Source organism: Arachis stenosperma, chromosome 3, assembly GCF_014773155.1.
Source record: "Arachis stenosperma cultivar V10309 chromosome 3, arast.V10309.gnm1.PFL2, whole genome shotgun sequence".
Taxonomy (NCBI): Eukaryota; Viridiplantae; Streptophyta; class Magnoliopsida; order Fabales; family Fabaceae; genus Arachis; species Arachis stenosperma.
In genome coordinates, this window is record NC_080379.1 from 83,484,814 (window position 1) to 83,505,631 (window position 20,818).

The window sequence follows — 20,818 nt, forward strand, 5'->3', positions numbered from 1 at the left end:
TGATAGTCCATACTTTGCCCGTAATTTGATGGCCCAAACAGGCATTCCAAGTCAGCTCAAAACTGCCCGGCGTTAAACGCCGGAACTGGCACAAGAATGGGAGTTAAACGCCCAAACTGGCACAAAAGCTGGCGTTTAACTCCAAGAAAAGTCTCTACACATGAAAGCTTCAATACTCAGCCCAAGCACACACCAAGTGGGCCCGGAAGTGGATTTTTATGTCATTTACTCAGAAGTGAATTAAAGCATGAATTAAACCTAGATCTAAGAAGAGAGATTAACCTAAACCTAATCCTAATTCTAGAGAGAAGTGAGAGCTTCTCTCTCTAAAACTACTCTAAACTAAAACCAATGATGCTCAATGATAGATTGATGCCTTCCCCTCCTATCCTTGGTCCTTTTATTGCATTTTGGCGCCAAAGTTGGTTCAGAAACTCCCCAAGATCGCCAGGCACGTGCTGCTTTAATGAAGTCATGTGCAGACTGCGACGCGTGCGCGCATGGTACGCGTGCGCGTCCCTGGCCGATTCTGCAATGTGCGCGCGAGCACCTTGTGCGCGTGCGCGTGCTTGGCTGATTTCACTTCTTTGACTTTTTATGCTTCTCTCCACTTGTATGCTTCCTTCCTTGCTCCTTTTGATCCATGCCTAGCCTATTTCAATCCTGTAATTACTAGCAAACACATCAAGGCATCTTATGAAATCAAAGAGGAATTAGAATTCATCAAAATAAGGTTTAAAAGGCATGTTTTTACACTTAAGCACAAATACGGGAGAGATTACAAAACCATGCTAATTCATAGGTTAAATGCGAGAAAAGGATATCAAAATACTCTAAATTCAATACAAGATAGACCCTAAAAATGGGGTTTATGAGGCCACTCTAAGTTTCATGAGTGGAACAAAGTCCTCCATCAGAAATTTGAAGGCACAAGTGGGCCAGCTGAATAAAAAAGTCACTGAAACTCCTCCCAGTACTCTCCCAAGCAATACAGAAGAAAATCCAAGAGGAGAGTGCAAGGCCATTGATGTAATCAAAATGGCCGAATGCACAAGGGAGGAGAAGGACGAAAATCCTAGTGAGGAAGACCTCCTGGGACGTCTCTCAAGCAAGAAGGAGTTCCCCATTGAGGACCTAAAGGAATCTAAGGCTCATATAGAGACCATAGAGATTCCATTAAATCTCCTTCTGCCATTCATGAGCTCTGAAGATTATTCTTCCTCTGAAGAGGATGAAGATGTAACTGGAGAACAAGTTGCTCAATATCTAGGAGTCATCATGAAGCTGAATGCCAAGTTGTTTGGTAATGAGACTTGGGAAGGTGAACCTCCCTTGCTCATTAGTGAACTAGACACATGGGTTCAGAAAACTTTACCTCAAAAGAGACAAGATCCTGGTAAATTCTTAATACCCTGTACCATAGGCACCATGACCTTTGAAAAAGCTCTGTGTAACCTGGGGTCAGGCATAAATCTTATGCCACTCTCTGTAATGGAGAAACTAGGGATCATTGAGGTACAGCCTGCCTTATTCTCATTACAATTGGCAGACAAGTCAGTAAGACAAGCTTATGGATTAGTAGAGGACGTGTTAGTAAAGGTTGAAGGCCTTTACATCCCTACTGCTTTCATAATCTTAGACACTAGGAAGGAAGAGGATGAATGCATCATCTTTGGAAGACCTTTCCTAGCCACAGCAGGTGCTGTAATAGATGTTAACAGAGGAGAATTAGTCCTTCAATTGAATGGGGACTACCTTGTGTTTAAGGCACACGGTCATCCCTCTGTAACAAAAGAGAGTAAGCATGCAGAGCTTCTCTCAGTACAGAGTCAAAAAAGAGCCCCACAATCAAACTCTAAGTTTGGTGTTGGGAGGCCATAACCAAACTCTAAGTTTGGTGTTGAGAAGACCCCACATTCAAACTCTAAGTTTGGTTTTGGGAAACCTTCATCATGCTCTGAACTTCTCTAAAGCTCCATGAGAGCCCACTGTCAAGCTAGTGACATTAAAAGAGCGCTTGTTGGGAGGCAACCCAATTTTTATTTATCTAATTTTATTTTTTATTTTATTGTTATTTTGTGTTTTAGTAGGTTCATGATCATGAGGAGTCACAAAAAAATATTAAAATTAAAAACAGAATAAAAAATAGCAGAGGAAAGGACTTACTGGTGTTTAAACACCAGTAAGGTGCATCTGGATGGCGTTCAACGCCAGAACAGAGCATGGATCTAGCGCTGAACGCCAGAAACAAGCAATATCCTGGCGTTTGGACGCCAGGAATGTGCCCTGAGGAAAGCTGGTGCTGAACGCCAGTAACAAGCATGGAACTGGCGTTCAACGCCAGAAATATGCTACACATGGGGGTTGAACACCCAGAACGTGCACCACTTCGGCGTTTAAACGCCAGAATGGTACGCTAAGGCATTTTACATGCCTAATTGGTGCAGGGATGTAAATTCTTGACACCTCAGGATCTGTGGACCCCACAGGATCATCTCAGGATCTGTGGACCCCACCGGAACCCCACCTAACATAGTCTCCCCTCTTCTCAACATTCATTCTCTCTTTCCAATAAACACTCTTCCCCAAAACCCTTTACCAATCACCTCAATCTCTCTTCCCAGTTACCCCTTCACCACTCACATCCATCCACTCTTCCCCATAAACAAAATTCAAAATCTTTCCCACCCAAACCCACCCTAAATGGCCGAACCTACCCTCTCCCCCCTCCCTATATATACCCCTCCATTCTACTTAATTTTCACACAACACAACCCCCTCTTCTATACCTCAGCCGCAACCTACACCTCCCCTTCTCCTCCGTCTTTTCTTCTTCTTCTTCTTCTTCTTCTTTCTTCTCTTGCTCGAGGGCGAGCAATATTTTAAGTTTGGTGTGGTAAAAGCATAAGCTTTTTGTTTTTCCATAACCATTGATGGCACCCAAGGCCGGAGAATCCTCTAGAAAAGGGAAAGGGAAGACAAAAGCTTCCACCTCCGAGTGGAGATGGAAAGATTCATCTCCAAAGCCCATCAAGACCACTTCTATGATGTCGTGGCCAAGAAGAAGGTGATCCCTGAGGTCCCTTTCAAACTCAAGAAAAATGAGTATCCGAAGATCCGACATGAGATCCAAAGAAGAGGTTGGGAAGTTCTAACCAACCCCATTCAACAAGTCGAAATCTTAATGGTTCAAGAGTTCTATGCCAATGCATGGATCACTAGGAACCATGATCAAAGTATGAACCCGAGTCCAAAGAATTATCTTACAATGGTTCGGGGGAAATACTTAGATTTTAGTCTGGAAAATGTGAGGTTGGCATTCAACATGCCCATGATGCAAGGAGATGAACGCCCCTACACTAGAAGGGTCAACTTTAATCAAAGGTTGGACCAAGTCCTTATGGACATATGTGTGAAAGGAGCTCAATGGAAAAGAGACTCCAAAGGCAAGCCGGTTCAAATAAGAAGACTGGACCTCAAACCTGTGGCTAGAGGATGGTTAGAGTTCATTCAATGCTCCATCATCCCCACTAGCAACCGATCTGAAGTTACTGTGGATCGGGCCATCATGATTCATAGCATCATGATTGGAGAGGAAGTAGAAGTTCATGAAGTCATTTCCCACGAATTCTACAAAATTGCCGATAAGTCCTCTATTTTGGCAAGGCTAGCTTTTCCTCATCTTATTTGCCATCTATGTTACTCAGTTGGAGTTATCATAGAATGAGACATCCTCATTGAGGAGGACAAGCCCATCACTAAGAAAAGGATGGAGCAAACAAGAGAGCCCACTCATGGAGCCCAAGGGACGCATGAGGAAGCTCATCACCAATAAATCCCGGAGATGCCTCAAGGGATGCACTTTCCTCCCAACAACTACTGGGAACAACTCAACACTTCCTTAGAAGATTTGAGTTACAATGTGGAACAATTAAGGGTAGAACATCAAGAGCACTCCATCATTCTCCATGAAATAAGAGAAGATCAAAGAGCAATGAGGGAGGAGCAACAAAGGCAAGGAAGGGACATAGAAGATTTTAAGGACATCATTGGTCCTTCAAGAAGAAGACGCCACTAAGGTGGACTCATTCTTTATTCTTATTTCTCTATTTTTTTATTTTTATGCTTCATGTCTATTTATGTTTTGTGTCTCTACTTCATGATCATCAGTGTTGAGTAACTATGTCTTAAAGCTATAAATAATTCCATAACTCCTTCACCTCTCTTAAATGAAAAATGTTTCTAATTCAAAAGAACAAGAAGTACATGAGTTTCGAAATTATCCTTGAATTTAGTTTAATTATATTGATATGGTGACAATACTTTTTGTTTTCTAAATGAATGCTTGAACAGTGCATAATTTTGATCTTGTTGTTTATGAATGTTAAAATTGTTGGCTCTTGAAAGAATGATGAACTAAGAGAAATGTTATTGATGATCTGAAAAATCATAAAATTGATTCTTGAAGCAAGAAAAAACAATGAAAAAGCAAAAGCTTGCAAAAAAATGGCGAAAAAAATAGAAAGAAAAAGAAAAAGCAAGCAGAAAAAGCCAAAAGCCCTTAAAACCAAAAGGCAAGGGTAAAAAAGATCCAAGGCTTTGAGCATCAATGGATAGGAGGGCCCAAGGAAATAAATCCAGGCCTAAGCGGCTAAATCAAGTTGTCCCTAACCATGTGCTTGTGTCATGAAGGTCCAAGTGAAAAGCTTGAGACTGAGTGGTTAAAGTAGTGATCCAAAGCAAAAAGAGTGTGCTTAAGAGCTCTAGACACCTCTAACTGGGGACTCTAGCAAAGCTGAGTCACAATCTGAAAAGGTTCACCCAGTTATATTTCTGTGGTATTTATGTATCCGATGGTAATACTGGAAGACAAAATGCTTAGGGCCATGATGACAAGTCATCATATACCTATTTTCCAAGCTAAATTTCACTTGTTTCACTAGGTTTTATGCACTTTCTTGCATTCTAAGTAAGTAATTTGGAATGAAAATGCATGACATCTTTAAATCAAACAACCACCATTTAATTGATGCTAAATCATGAGGTTTGGGCTAAAATTAATTGATTTGTAATGATTTATAAACCTTGTGAATTTGGTGATACTTTGAGTGGTTGTTTTGATTTCTTATAGGTGAAGAAAAGAAGAAAAGAAGAAAGCGTGGCTTAAGAAGTGTGGCTCAAGGAAAAGAAAAGTGTGGCAAAGAACATGAGGAAGTGTGGCACATGAAAGGAGCACAAAGGAAAATTCCAAGGAGGCAATGTTTCAATGCTCTGCTCACCTTGTGAGCTGAGCACAATTTGAAGCAAAGAAACAAGGAAGGGAAAAACAATGCTCAGCTCACCAAGTGAGCACTATCGGGCATTCATCAAAGGAAAATCAAAGGAAATAAGATGCCAATGCTTGCTCCAAGGTTTGAACCCATGACCCAAGGGAAGGAGAGGAGCGCTACTCACAAGGAAAAGAAGCCAAAAAAATGGCCAAATGCATCCTCCAAGGTTCGAACTCATTACCCTGATGCAAAGATGAGCTTGGAAGCAAAATTTTGGCTAAGTTAAAATCTGGGCGCTCACAGCATGATCATGCCTCCTTCCAAGGGCTATAACTTGAGCTACAGATGTCCGATTGATGTGCTTCTAGTTGCATTGGAAAGCTGACATTCAGAGCTTTCCAACGATGTATGGCAATCCATATTTGGCATGAAATTGAGGCACGAGTGAAGTGAATCTTTAAGAACCAAAAATAAGCAAAAATAAACCAAAGTGCAACCACCAAGGTTCGAAGAGGGAGACCAAGGGAAGCCAAGGAAATAGCGCTCACTTAGCACAATGCTCACTTGGAGAGCATTGTCATGCTTCTCTTCATGAAAAATCAAGAAAAATTGTTCTCCAAATGCTTTCACCAAGGTTTGAACTTGGGACCTCCCATTGGAAGCCAATGCTCAGCTCACAAGGTGAGCAGAGCGCTACTCCTTGGCGCACACAAGCATCATGACACGGCCCATGGAAGCATGTCACGCAATTTTGACACGGTCCAGGGAGGGCAGCGTGCAACAAATTTTGCACCAAGGCACCAATGCTCAGCTCACTTTGTGAGCTGAGCTTTCCCCTGATGCTTTCCCCAAGCAATTTTCACATGGGCCAAAATTCAATTAAAATTCCTTTTGAACTCAACTCTTCACCAATTGAACCAAGCCCATCTAGACCCACTCTTCCTCAAATCCAAAGCAAGCTAAGCCCATTATCATCACTCAAAGGCACAAGGATCAATTTGATTAGGATTTTCATTTTAATTGTAATTTGTTTTAATTTCATTTTCATTTTCACTTTGTAAAGCCTATATAAGGCATCATTTTTATCTTTGTAAAGGAGCCCCCATTAGAGAATATTGGAGGGCAGCTCCATTAGAATAGTTATCTCTTTTAAGTTTTCTTTTAAATTTTGGATTGGGAAGGAAGGAATTTTATTTCATTCCTGATTTGAGATTCATCTTGTTCTTTTACTGCATAATTCAATTTTCATTTGCTGTTTCAAATCTTCTTCTTCTGCAATCTGTTCTTTTACTTTTCTGTAACTTTTCTCTTATTGGATCAAGGAAGGACTTGAGATCTAGAATTGTTTTCTAGTCTCTTCCACTCCTGAGATGTTCAACATTCATTTAATTGCTGCAAATTAAGCATTGCTTTTCTGTTTTTAAATTCTTTAAGGCATTTTACTCTTTTGCTAAGATCTAGTGCAATTCAATTCATCTTTAGTTCTTCTGTTTGTTGCAATTTACTTTCTCTTGTTTAATTTCTGCAATTCTAGCACCCACTCCCCTTTATATTTGATGCAATTTATATTTCTTGTCATTTAAGATTCTTGCAATTTACATTTCTTGCTCTTTAAGTTACTTGCCAATTTACATTCTGCAACTTTAAATTCATTGTCATTTACTTTCTGTTGGCTACAATTTCACACAATTCACTTCAATGTTAGCTTGACTAAACTAATCACCCACTAAAGTTGCTTGATCCATCAACCCCTGTGGGATCGACCTCACTCTAAGTGAGTTTTACTACTTGATACGACTCGGTACACTTGCCGGTGAGTTTTAGGTGTTTTGGAAATTCGTTTTTCCACAAAAATACCATCATGTTTTTGGCGCCGTTGCCGGGGATTGATTTAGATCAACAATGATTAAGTGGGTGAGAAGTCTAGATCAATCATTTTTTTGTTTTTATTCTCTGTTTTAAATTAATTGCAAGGTGTTTGAGCTATTGCCTCACTAAGAAATTCTTTCTCTGTGACATGAATTTCAAATTTCATTGATGTTTACAAAATACAAATGGAGTTCAACTCATCTTATGGTCAAACAAAATTTTATGGGATATCACCCACCATCACCAATCTCTAATGGTGGTTGGGAATATCACCAAGAAAATACAAATTCTAAGCACTCCAATCCATGGAGATTTGCTTCACAGACACAAGATGAGCAAGAAAACCATATGGGATATTTCCCTCCACCACAAAATGAAGCAAGTCATAATTCCAATGGTGGCAGGAAAGGAATTCTAATGCTCCATATGATATTCATCCAAAGATATCATCACTTGACCATGCTTCAACAAAAAGTCCCTTTCAAAACTTACCACTCACACAAACTTCCAATAGCCAAAGAATCTCAAAGTGTGAGTCCATGCTCAAAAGATTTGCGGAGGAGAAAGAGAAGTACCAGAAAGAACAAGAGAACTCCCTCAAAAATATGGAAGTGCAGTTAGGCCAATTGTCGAATGCATGGAAGGAGAAAATGGAAAAACAAAAACAAAAGGTCCCTATGTCAAGTGAAATTGCAATAAAGGATGAGGGACATGAGCCAAGGATTTTACATTCACAAACGCTACTTGAGGTGACAAAGGAACATGAACATTCACAACCCTCACAAACTTCCCTAGAATCTGTGATCGAAAAATATGAAGAGGAGATGAAGAAATCTTGGGAAGAACAACAAACCTCCTCCATAAAGAACTATTAAGTCAAATGTTGGGTGCAAAGAAAGGAGTGGAGGAGCAAGAAAGTGAGGAAGTCATTCCAGAAAATTTACACTCAAGTGAAGCAGAGAAGTACATAGAAGAAAAGCTCATGGAACCACCAATTCAAAAAGCTCTGGATGAATACGAAACTCCAATAATCACACAGCAACCAAGTCTTGAATCCAAAGAAGTGAAAGCAACTAGCAAGAACACCAATTCTGTCCCTAATCCAGCAAGCAAGATCAATCAAGCCATTTGCAAAAGAAAGCTTGCTGAGGAAAGGCCAAGACAAGGGACAGTAGCTGAATCTTCTCCCCCCTTAAGGTCATTCCTCTTAACAAACTGGAAGAAGAGGAAGAAAGTGAAGAAAAACATGTCAAGCTAATGACACTAAAAGAGCACTTGTTGGGAGGTAACCCAACCGTAGGTAAAATTTCTTTTCTGCCTTGTTTTCTTTCTATGCTTTGTTTAAATTCAATAAATTGGCATTTGGTTACATTCTAAGTTTGGTGTTGCCTTGCAACAAATTGTTTTCAATCTTTTTAGATGATTGCATCAAATCAAAAATGAAAGTGACACACCAAGATTCTAAGTTTGGTGTGCCACTTATTTTTCTATGCAAAATCATTCAAGCAACATTACTTGTCTGCATAATCATAATGCCTCTGCAGTTTTATTTTTCTCTTTTAATTTGACACTTTTTCATTCTGCTTTCATTAGTCATTTTTCTGTTTTAAAATGCTTTCATTTCAGTTTGCTTATTTACTGTGTTTGTTAAGAGATTACCAAGAGAGCTTTATTCATGACAGATTCTTGGCTTGGTGATTGTACTTAATAAATAACAGTTTCACTTGCTTAGTTTTAATTCAGATAAATTGACACGTGATTGCATTCTAAGTTTGGTGTTGCTATGCAACAAAATTTGGTTCAAATTCTTACAAGATACTTGCATTAATTCCAAGTGAAAGTGTCACACTAAGTTTGGTGTGCCACTTATCTTTTATGCAATGTATTGTGCACACCTCCTTATATATGCAATCAAAAATGTCTCTATCTCTTGTGCCTTGATTGTTATCTTTAATTTTGCTTTCTTAAAACACATGTACTACTAACATTTCATTGTATAAGACATTCATGATCCATCTTAGCCCCATAGCCATTGTTCTAATTGTTGCTTGAAGATGAGCAAGCATTTTGAGTTTGGCAAGGGAAAGAGGAAGAATAGAGGAAAAAGGACAACAATAATGAAGATGAACTACAAGGTTGTATAGTCCTTTTTCTTCTCATTTGTTTACAGCACTTAAATTGCATGATTGTCTTTATCTTTTCTGTTTACATGTGTGTATGAATAAAGCATAGCTTGAATCTTAATTTGTAACATGTTGCCATGCATTATGACTACCAACTTGAGTTTTGTAAGCTTAAAGCAGTAAAGTATCATGATCATAAACAAACAAGGAATTAAAGAAGAATTTAGCATGTGCATACAAGTATTGGAAAGCTAGTATGATTAATTGTTGCTCAATTGCATTGGATTTTATTTAATTGAAGTTTTCATCTAGGACATTTTGTGAAATCTTTTGAAAATCATGAAAACCTTGAAGAAGCAAATACAATTAAAGCAAGAAAAGAAAAAGGGAAAGAATGAGAAAGCTGAAGGCTCTGAGTAGCAATGGCAATTTATTTGCTAAGTACTTGTGGTGTTTATGTATCAAGCCAAATGCTTGAAAACAAAACACTTAGAAGTCAAGGTTAGGCTCAAAGTGCAAAAGCACTCCCTCAAAGCTCAAGGCTCTGAGCATCAATGATTAGAGAGTCAAGAAAAGAAAAGAAAAATGAGCTTAATGAAGTCCTCTAATTAAATGCTTGTGGTGCTTATGTATCAAGTGGTAATACTTGAAAACAAAGCAATTAGAAGTCATAGCTTTGTTATCAACTCATGGGGCAAAGCACCCAAAAGGAGAAGCTAATAAGAAAATCAAAAGCTTGTTTCAAGGAAGAAATATAAGAGAAAGATTTCATAAATTGAGTTAGATAGAAGCATCAATCATTTACATCTCTTTTGTGATTGTAGCATGCTTAGAAAACTAGCTAACCATGAACATTGAGTTGCTATTCTTCTTATCTTGGATTGTCAATCTTTAATGCGTGATTCTTTTAGTGCTTGGGGACAAGCAAGGTTTAAGTTTGGTGTTGTGATGACAAGTCATCATATACCTATTTTTCAAGCTAAATTTCACTTGTTTCACTAGGTTTTATGCACTTTCTTGCATTCTAAGTAAGTAATTTGGAATGAAAATGCATGACATCTTTAAATCAAACAACCACCATTTAATTGATGCTAAATCATGAGGTTTGGGCTAAAATTAATTGATTTGTAATGATTTATAAACCTTGTGAATTTGGTGATACTTTGAGTGGTTGTTTTGATTTCTTATAGGTGAAGAAAAGAAGAAAAGAAGAAAGCGTGGCTTAAGAAGTGTGGCTCAAGGAAAAGAAAAGTGTGGCAAAGAACATGAGGAAGTGTGGCACATGAAAGGAGCACAAAGGAAAATTCCAAGGAGGCAATGTTTCAATGCTCTGCTCACCTTGTGAGCTGAGCACAATTTGAAGCAAAGAAACAAGGAAGGGAAAAACAATGCTCAGCTCACCAAGTGAGCACTATCGGGCATTCATCAAAAGAAAATCAAAGGAAATAAGTTGCCAATGCTTGCTCCAAGGTTTGAACCCATGACCCAAGCGAAGGAGAGGAGTGCTACTCACAAGGAAAACAAGCCAAAAAAATGGCCAAATGCATCCTCCAAGGTTCGAACGCATTACCCTGATGCAAAGATGAGCTTGGAAGCAAAATTTTGGCTAAGTTAAAATCTGGGCTCTCACAGTATGACCATGCCTTCTTCCAAGGGCTATAACTTGAGCTACAGATGTCTGATTGATGTGCTTCTAGTTGCATTGGAAAGCTGACATTCAGAGCTTTCCAACGATGTATGGCAATCCATATTTGGCATGAAATTGAGGCACGAGTGAAGTGAATCTTTAAGGACCAAAAATAAGCAAAAATAAACCAAAGTGCAACTACCAAGGTTCGAAGAGGGAGACCAAGGGAAGCCAAGGAAATAACGCTCACTTAGCACAATGCTCACTTGGAGAGCATTGTCGTGCTTCTCTTCATGAAAAATCAAGAAAAATTGTTCTCCAAATGCTTTCACCAAGGTTTGAACTTGGGACCCCCCCCTTGGAAGCCAATGCTCAGCTCACAAGGTGAGCAGAGCGCTACTCCTTGGCGCACACAAGCATCATGACACGGCCCATGGAAGCATGTCACGCAATTTTGACACGGTCCAGGGAGGGCAGCGCGCAACAAATTTTGCACCAAGGCACCAATGCTCAGCTCACTTTGTGAGCTGAGCTTTCCCCTGATGCCTTCCCCAAGCAATTTTCACATGGGCCAAAATTCAATTAAAATTCCTTTTGAACTCAACTCTTCACCAATTGAACCAAGCCCATCTAGACCCACTCTTCCTCAAATCCAAAGCAAGCTAAGCCCATTATCATCACTCAAAGGCACAAGGATCAATTTGATTAGGATTTTCATTTTAATTGTAATTTGTTTTAATTTCATTTTCATTTTCACTTTGTAAAGCCTATATAAGGCATCATTTTTATCTTTGTAAAGGAGCCCCCATTAGAGAATATTGGAGGGCAGCTCCATTAGAATAGCTCTCTCTTTTAAGTTTTCTTTTAAATTTTGGATTGGGAAGGAAGGAATTCTGTTTCATTCCTGATTTGAGATTCATCTTGTTCTTTTACTGCATAATTCAATTTTCATTTGCTGTTTCAAATCTTCTTCTTCTGCAATCTGTTTTTTTACTTTTGTGCAACTTTTCTCTTGTTGGATCAAGGAAGGACTTGAGATCTAGAATTGTTTTCTAGTCTCTTCCACTCCTGAGATGTTCAACATTCATTTAATTGCTGCAAATTAAGCATTGCTTTTCTGTTTTTAAATTCTTTAAGGCATTTTACTCTTTTGCTAAGATCTACTGCAATTCAATTCATCTTTAGTTCTTCTGTTTGTTGCAATTTACTTTCTCTTGTTTAATTTATGCAATTCCAGCACCCACTCCCCTTTATATTTGATGCAATTTATATTTCTTGTCATTTAAGATTCTTGCAATTTACATTTCTTGCTCTTTAAGTTACTTGCCAATTTACATTCTGCAACTTTAAATTCATTGTCATTTACTTTCTGTTGGCTACAATTTCACACATTTCACTTCAATGTTAGCTTGACTAAACTAATCACCCACTAAAGTTGCTTAATCCATCAACCCCTGTGGGATCGACCTCACTCTAAGTGAGTTTTACAACTTGATACGACCCGGTACACTTGCCGGTGAGTTTTAGGTGTTTTGGAAATTCGTTTTTCCACAAAAATACCATCAGGCCACGGCCAAGACTCATAAAAGTAGCTGTGTTCAAGAATCAACATACATAACTAGGAGAATCAATAACACTATCCGATATTCTTAAGTTCCTAGAGAAGCCAATCATTCTAAACTTCAAAGAAAAAAGTGAGATGCCAAAACTGTTCAGAAGCAAAAAGCTACCAGTCCCGCTCATCTAATTAGAATTAATATTCATTGATATTTTGGAATTTATAGTATATTCTCTTCTTTTTATCCTAATTGATTTTCAGTTGCTTGGGGACAAGAAACAATTTAAGTTTGGTGTTGTGATGAGCGGATAATTTATACGCTTTTTGGCATTGTTTTTACGTAGTTTTTAGTATGATCTAGTTACTTTTAGGGATGTTTTCATTAGTTTTTATGCTAAATTCACATTTCTGGACTTTACTATGAGTTTCTGTATTTTTCTGTGATTTCAGGTATTTTCTGGCTGAAATTGAGGGACCTGAGCAAAACTCTGATAAGAAGGCTGACGAAGGACTACTGATGCTATTGGAATCTGACCTCCCTGCACTCAAAATGAATTTTCTGGAGCTACAGAACTCCAAATGGTGTGCTCTCAACGGCGTTGGAAATTAGACATCCAGAGCTTTCTAAAAATATATAATAGTCCATACTTTATTCGTGATTTCACGACGTAAACTGGCGCTCAACGCCAGTTCCATGTTGCTGTCTGGAGTCAAATGCCAGAAACACGTCACAAACCGGAGTTGAACGCCCAAAACACGTTACAACTTGGCGTTTGATGAGCGGATAATTTGTATGCTTTTTGGCATTGTTTTTAGTATGTTTTTAGTATGATTTAGTTAGTTTTTAGTATATTTTTATTAGTTTTTAGTTAAAATTCACTTTTCTGGACTTTACTATGAGTTTGTGTGTTTTTCTGTGATTTCAGGTATTTTCTGGCTGAAATTGAGGGATCTGAGCAAAAATCTGATCCAGAGACTCAAAAGGACTGCAGATGCTGTTGGATTCTGACCTCCCTGCACTCGAAGTGGATTTTCTGGAGCTACAGAAGACCAATTGGCGCGCTCTCAATGGCGTTGGAAAGTAGACATCCTGGGCTTTCCAGCAATATATAATAGTCCATACTTTGCCTAAGATTTGATGGCCCAAACCGGCGTTCAAAGTCACCTCAAGAAATTCTAGCGTTAAACGCCGGAACTGGCACCTAATTGGGAGTTAAACGCCCAAACTGGCACTAAAGCTGGCGTTTAACTCCAAGGAGAGTCTCTACACGAAAATGCTTCATTGCTCAGCCCAAGCACACACCAAGTGGGCCCGGAAGTGGATTTTTATGTCATTTACTCATCTTTGTACACCTTAGGCTACTAGTTATCTATAAGTAGGACCTTTTACTATTGTATTGAGAGAGCTTTTGATCATGTTTTGATGATTGAACCCTCTTTGGGAGGCTGGCCATTCGGCCATGCCTAGACCTTGTTCTTATGTATTTTCAACGGTGGAGTTTCTACACACCATAGATTAAGGTGTGGAGCTCTGTTGTACCCCGAATATTAATGCAATTACTATTGTTCTTCCATTCAATTCTGCTTGTTCTTTATCCAAGATATCACTTGTTCTTCAACATGATGAAGGTGATGATTGACGCCCATCACCATTCTCACTCATGAACAAGGTGACTGACAACCATTCTTGTTCTACAAGCATCTGAGGCTTAGTGAATATCTCTTGGATTCCCGATTGCACGATGCATGGTTGATCGCCTGACAACCGAGTGCTCGCCTGACAAACGAGCCAACCATTCCGTGAGATCAGAGTCTTCGTGGTATAGGCAGGACTTGATGGCAGCATTCAAGAGAATCCGGAAGGTCTAACCTTGTCTGTGGTATTCTGAGTAGGATTCAATGACTGAATGACTGTGACGTGCTTCAAACCTGTAACCTACTGGGCGTTAGTGACAGACGCAAAAGAGGGATTCTATTCTGGTAGGGGAGGGAACCAAACCGGTGATTGGCAGTACTGTGACGGAGTGCGTGCATTAGCTTTCACTGCGAGGATGGGAGGTAGCTGCTGACAACAGTGAAACCCTACACGAGCTTGCCATGGAAAGGAGTAAGAAGGATTGGATGAAGGCAGTAGGAAAGCAGAGAGACGGAAGGGAAGGCATCTTCATACACTTGTCTGAAGCTCTTACACCAATGATATACATAAGTATCACTATCTTTATCTTTATATTATCTTCATTCATCATCATATACATTCGAGTTTACCTGACTAAGATTTACAAGATGACCATAGCTTGCTTCAATGCTAACAATCTCCGTGGGATCGACCCTTACTCACGTAAGGTATTACTTGGACGACCCAGTGCACTTGCTGGTTAGTTGTGCGAAGTTGTGTAATGCCATGGAATTGAACCACCAAGTTTTTGGAGTTCATGACCAGGGATTATGAGAGTTGTGAAAAGTATTGTTCACAATTTCGCGCACCAAGTTTTTGGCGCCGTTGCCGGGGATTGTTCAAGTTTTGAGCAAGCTTTTGGTAACAATACCTGGGATTGTTCTAGTTTGGACAACTGACGGTTCATCTTGTTGCTTAGATTAGGTATTTATTTTTTTTCGAAATTCTTGAAGATGAATTCTAGAGTTTCATGATGATTTGTTGAAATCTGGCTGGCTGAGAAGCCATGTCTAATCTGATTGGACCGAGGTTTCAACTTATCACCACAAGAGCTTGTTGATTTTAATCAATCTTGCTTTTGGAGCAGTGATCTGCTAAGGCTTGGCTGACCTTTGGTCATGTCTAGTGTTTTGGACCGAAGCTTTCTTTGAAAGCTTGGCTGGCTGAGAAGCCATGTCTAATTCCTGGACCGGAGTCTTAGACTAGCATTGCACTGATTCCTGGAATTCTCATTAAGAATTTTGATATCTTTTTCCACTTAATTTTCGAAAAACACAAAAAAATTACAAAATCACAAAAAAACCAAAAAGATTTGATGTTTCTTGCTTAAGTCTAGTGTCTCATCTTAAGTTTGGTGTCAAATGCATGTTTTTGTTATACTTTTCGAATCCATGCATGTATTTCTTTGTTTTGATCTTTGAATTCTTTTGGCTTGAGTGTTTCTGTGTCTCATATAGTGTCAGTAGTACACAAACTGCTAAGTTTGGTGTCTTGCATGCATTGTTATTCGATTCTTGTTGCATTTTGATTATTAAAAATCCAAAAATATTTTTAATTTGTGTCTTTTCAAGTCAATGACACAAAGAATTGAAGATTCAGAACATACTGCAGAGGAATTATACAGAAAAAGCTGAGCATTCAAAAATGCCCAGTGAAGAAGACAGACTGGCGTTTAAACGCCAGCCAGGGCACCTGGTTGGGCGTTTAACGCCCAAAGAGGTAGCATTTTGGGCGTTAAACGCCAGAATGTATACCATTCTGGGCGTTTAACGCCAGGATGGTGCTAGGAGGAAGATTTTGTTTTCAAAATCAATTTTTTTTCAAGTTTTCAAAGTTTTTCAAAACCAAATCTTTTTCAAATCATATCTTTTCAATCAAATGTTTTCAAAATCAATTTCTTTCCTTTTTCAAAGATACTTACTAACAATTAATGATTTGATTGAACATTTTTTGCCTTTTCTATTAAGAAAGGTTTTATGTTTGAATCATATCTTTTCTTGTTAGGCAAGTCATCAATTTTTTTAAATCATATCTTTTCAAATTGTTTTCAAATCATATCTTTTAAAATTGTTTTCAAATCATATCTTCTCAATCACATTTTTTTTCCCAATCATATCTTCTCAACCACATCTTTTTCAAATTAGTTTTCAATCAAATCTTTTTAAATTCTAATTTCAAAATCTTTTTCAAAAATCACTTTAATTCTTTTCCACTTTCAATTTTTGAAAATTATTAACATCTTTTTAATTGAATTTTCAAAAATTCTCTTCCCTCCTTCCCACATCCTTCTATTTATGGAGTACTACTCCTTCTTAATGCACAATTCGAACTCTATCTAATCAAGTTCGAATTCTTCTACCTTCTCTTCTTCTATTTTTCTTTTCCTCTGACACTTCAAGGAATCTCTATACTGTGACATAGAGGATTCCATATTTTCTTGTTCCCTTCTCTTTCATATGAGCAGGAACAAAGACAAATGCATTCTTGTTGAAGCTGACCCTGAACCTGAAAGGACCTTGAAGCGAAAAGCTAAGAGAAGCTAAGGCACAACTCTCTTTAGAGAACCTGACCGAATTCTTCAAAGAAGAAGAACACATGGCAGCCGAAAACAACACCAATGCCAACAATGCAAGGAAGGTGCTGGGTGACTTCACTGCACCTACTCCTGATTTCTACGGGAGAAGCATCTCTATCCCTGCCATTGGAGCAAACAACTTTGAGCTTAAGCCTCAATTAGTTTCTCTAATGCAACAGAATTGCAAGTTCCATGGACTTCCAATGGAAGATCCTCATCAGTTCTTAGCTGAATTCTTGCAAATCTGTGACACAGTCAAGACTAATGGGGTAGACCCTGAGGTCTACAGACTGATGCTATTCCCTTTTGCTGTAAGAGACAGAGCTAGAATATGGTTGGATTCTCAACCTAAAGAAAGCCTGGACTCTTGGGAAAAGCTAGTCAATGCCTTCTTGGCAAAGTTCTTTCCACCACAAAGATGGAGTAAGCTTAGAGTGGAAGTCCAAACCTTCAGACAGAAGGATGGAGAATCCCTCTATGAAGCTTGGGAAAGATACAAACAATTAATCAGAAGATGTCCTTCAGACATGCTTTCTGAATGGAGCATCATAGGTATTTTCTATTATGGTCTCTCTGAACTATCCAAGATGTCCTTGGATAGCTCTGCTGGAGGATCTCTTCATCGGAAGAAGACGCCTGCAGAAGCTCAAGAATTGATTGAAATGGTTGCAAATAACCAATTCATGTACACTTCTGAAAGGAATCCTGTGAACAATGGGACTAGTCAGAAGAAAGGAGTTCTTGAGATTGACACTCTGAATGCCATATTGGCTCAGAACAAGATATTGACTCAACAAGTCAACTTGATTTCTCAAAGTCTGTCTGGAGTGCAAAATGCACCTGGCAGTACTAAGGATGCTTCATCTGAGGAAGAAGCTTATGATCCTGAGAACCCTTCCATGGAAGAGGTGAATTACCTAGGAGAACCCTATGGAAACACCTATAATTCTTCATGGAGAAATCACCCAAATTTCTCATGGAAGAATCAAGAGAGACCTCAACAAGGTTTCAATAACAATAATGGTGGAAGAAACAGGTTTAGCAATGGCAAGCCTTTTCCATCATCTTCTCAGCAACAGACAGAGAGTTCTAAGCAGAATACTTCTGACTTAGCAACAATGGTCTCTGATCTAATAAAGACCACTCAAAGTTTCATGAATGAAACAAGGTCCTCCATTAGAAATTTGGAAGGACAAGTGGGACAGCTGAGCAAGAAAATTACTGAACTCCCTCCTAGTACTCTCCCAAGTAATACAGAAGAAAATCCAAAAGGAGAGTGCAAAGCCATAGACATGGCCGAATATGGAGAGGAAAGAGAGGAGGAGGACGCCACTGAGGAAGACCTCAGTGGGCGTGTACCAATCTCCTCTGAGTTCCTCAATAAGGAACAATGGGAATCGGAGGCTCAAAATGAGACCATAGAGATTCCATTGGACTTACTTCTGCCTTTCATGAGCTCTGATGAGTATTCTTCCTCTGAAGAGGATGAGTATGTCAATGAAGAGCAAGTTGCTAAATACCTTGGAGCAATCATGAAGCTAAATGACAAGTTATTTGGAAATGAGACTTGGGAGGATGAACCACCTTTGCTCACCAAAGAACTGGATGACTTGTCTAGGCAGAAACTGCCTCAAAAGAGGCAAGATCCTGGGAAGTTTTCTATACCTTGTAACATAGGCACCATGACCTTCAAGAAGGCCTTGTGTGACTTAGGGTCAAGTGTAAACCTCATGCCCCTCTCTGTAATGGAGAAATTAGGGATCTCTGAGGTGCAAGCTGCAAGAATCTCATTAGAGATGGCAGACAATTCAAGAAAACAAGCTCATGGACTTGTAGAGAATGTTTTGGTGAAGATTGAAGACCATTACATCCCTACTGATTTCATAGTCCTAGAGACTGGGAAGTGCTTGGATGAATCCATCATCCTTGGCAGACCCTTCCTAGCCATAGCAAAGGCTGTGATTGATGTTGATAGAGGAGAGTTGATCATTCAAGTGAATGAAAAATCCTTGGTGTTTAAGGCCCAAGGACATCCCTCTATCATCATGGAGAGGAAGCATGAAGAGCTTCTCTCAAAACAGAGCCAAGCAGAGCCCCCACAGTCAAACTCTAAGTTTGGTGTTGGGAGGCCACAACCAAACTCTAAGTTTGGTGTTGAACCCCCACATTCAAACTCTAAGTTTGGTGTTGGGAGGTTCCCACACGGCTCTGAGTATTTCTGAGGCTCCATGAGAGTCCTCTGTCAAGCTAATGACATTAAAGAAGCGCTTGTTGGGAGGCAACCCAATGTTTTATAGTTAACTATTTTCTTTTGTTATTTTATCTTTTTGTAGGTTGATGATCATAAGAAGTCACAAAAACAATGAAAAAAGCAAAAACAGAATGAAAAATAGGAAGAAAAACAGCACACCCTGGAGGAGAAGAAGCTGGCGTTCAAACGCCAGTAATGCTAGCTGTTGGGCGTTTAACGCCCAGGCTGGCACCATTCTGGGCGTTTAACGCCAGAAAGGGGCACCAGACTGGCGTTAAACGCCAGTAAAGGGCAACAACCTGGCGTTAAACGCCAGGAATGGGCACCAGCCGGCGTTTAACGCCAGAAATAGCTCAAAACGTGATTTGAGCAACATTTGGTGCAGGGATGACTTTTCCTTGACACCACAGGATCTGTGGACCCCACAGGACCCCACCATCACTCTCTCTCTTCTTCCCCCATTCACCAATCACCTTAATACCTCTTCCCCAAAAAACCCTTCACCTATCAAATCCCATCTTTCTCTTCACCACTCACATCCATCCTTCATAAAACCCCACCAACCTCACCCTTCAAATTCAAACCACTTTCCCTCCCAAACCCACCCATAATGGCCGAACCTTTACCCCCCTCTCTCCTATAAATACCCTTCTTCATCTCTTCATTTTCACACAACCTAAACACCCTTTCTTACCCTTCTTGGCCGAACACACCACCTTCTCCCTCTTCCTCATTTCTTCTTCTTCTACTCTCTTTCTTCTTTTGCTCGAGGATGAGCAAACATTTTAAGTTTGGTGTGGTAAAAGCGTTGCTTTTCGTTTTTCCATAACCATTTATGGCATCCAAGGCCGGAGAAACCTCTAGAAAGAGGAAAGGGAAGGCAAAAGCTTCCACCTCCGAGTCATGGGAGATGGATAGATTCCTCTCAAGGGTGCATCAAGTCCACTTCTATGAAGTTGTGGCCTTGAAGAAGGTGATCCCCGAAGTCCCCTTTTCACTCAAAAAGGGTGAATATCCGGAGATCCGCCATGAGATCCGAAGAAGAGGTTGGGAAGTACTCACCAACCCCATTCAACAAGTCGGAATCTTGATGGTTCAAGAGTTCTATGCCAATGCATGGATCACCAAGAACCATGACCAAAGTGTGAACCTGAATCCAAAGAATTATCTCACTATGGTTCGGGGGAAATACTTGGATTTTAGTCCGGAGAGTGTGAGGGTGGCGTTCAACTTGCCTATGATGCAAGGAGATGAGCATCCTTACACTAGAAGGGTCAACTTTGATCAAAGGTTGGACCAAGTCCTCACAACCATATGTGAAGAGGGCGCACAATGGAAGCAAGATTCAAGAGAAAAGCCGGTTCAATTGAGAAGGCATGACCTCAAGCCCGTGGCTAGAGGATGGTTAGAGTTCATACAACGCTCAATCATTCCCACTAGCAACCGGTCCGAAGTTACTCTAGACCGGGCCATCATGATCCATAGCATCATGATTGGAGAAGAAATAGAGGTTCATGAGGTTATAGCCCAAGAACTCTATAAGGTGGCGGACAAGACCTCCACCTTGGCAAGGTTAGCCTTTCCTCACCTCATTTGTCACCTCTGTTATTCAGTTGGAGTTGACATAGAAGGAGATACCCCATTGATGAGGACAAGCCCATCACCAAGAAAAGGATGGAGTACACAAGAGACCCCTCTCATCAAGAGATCCCTGAGATTCCTCAAGGGATGCACTTTCCTCCACAAAATTATTGGGAGCAACTAAACACCTCCCTAGGAGAGTTGAGTTCCAACATGGGACAACTAAGGGTGGAGCATCAAGAACACTCCATTCTCCTCTATGAAATTAAAGAAGACCAAAGAATCATGA

The 20,818-nt window shown here is 39.7% G+C and overlaps 1 non-coding gene across 1 annotated transcript; it reads right to left on the minus strand.

Moving 5' to 3' along the window:
- Positions 1-17,122: 17,122 nt before the first annotated feature.
- Positions 17,123-17,230, minus strand: LOC130971842 (small nucleolar RNA R71). Its single transcript, XR_009083048.1, has one exon. It is a non-coding gene; the product is annotated as a small nucleolar RNA R71 (small nucleolar RNA).
- Positions 17,231-20,818: the final 3,588 nt, after the last annotated feature.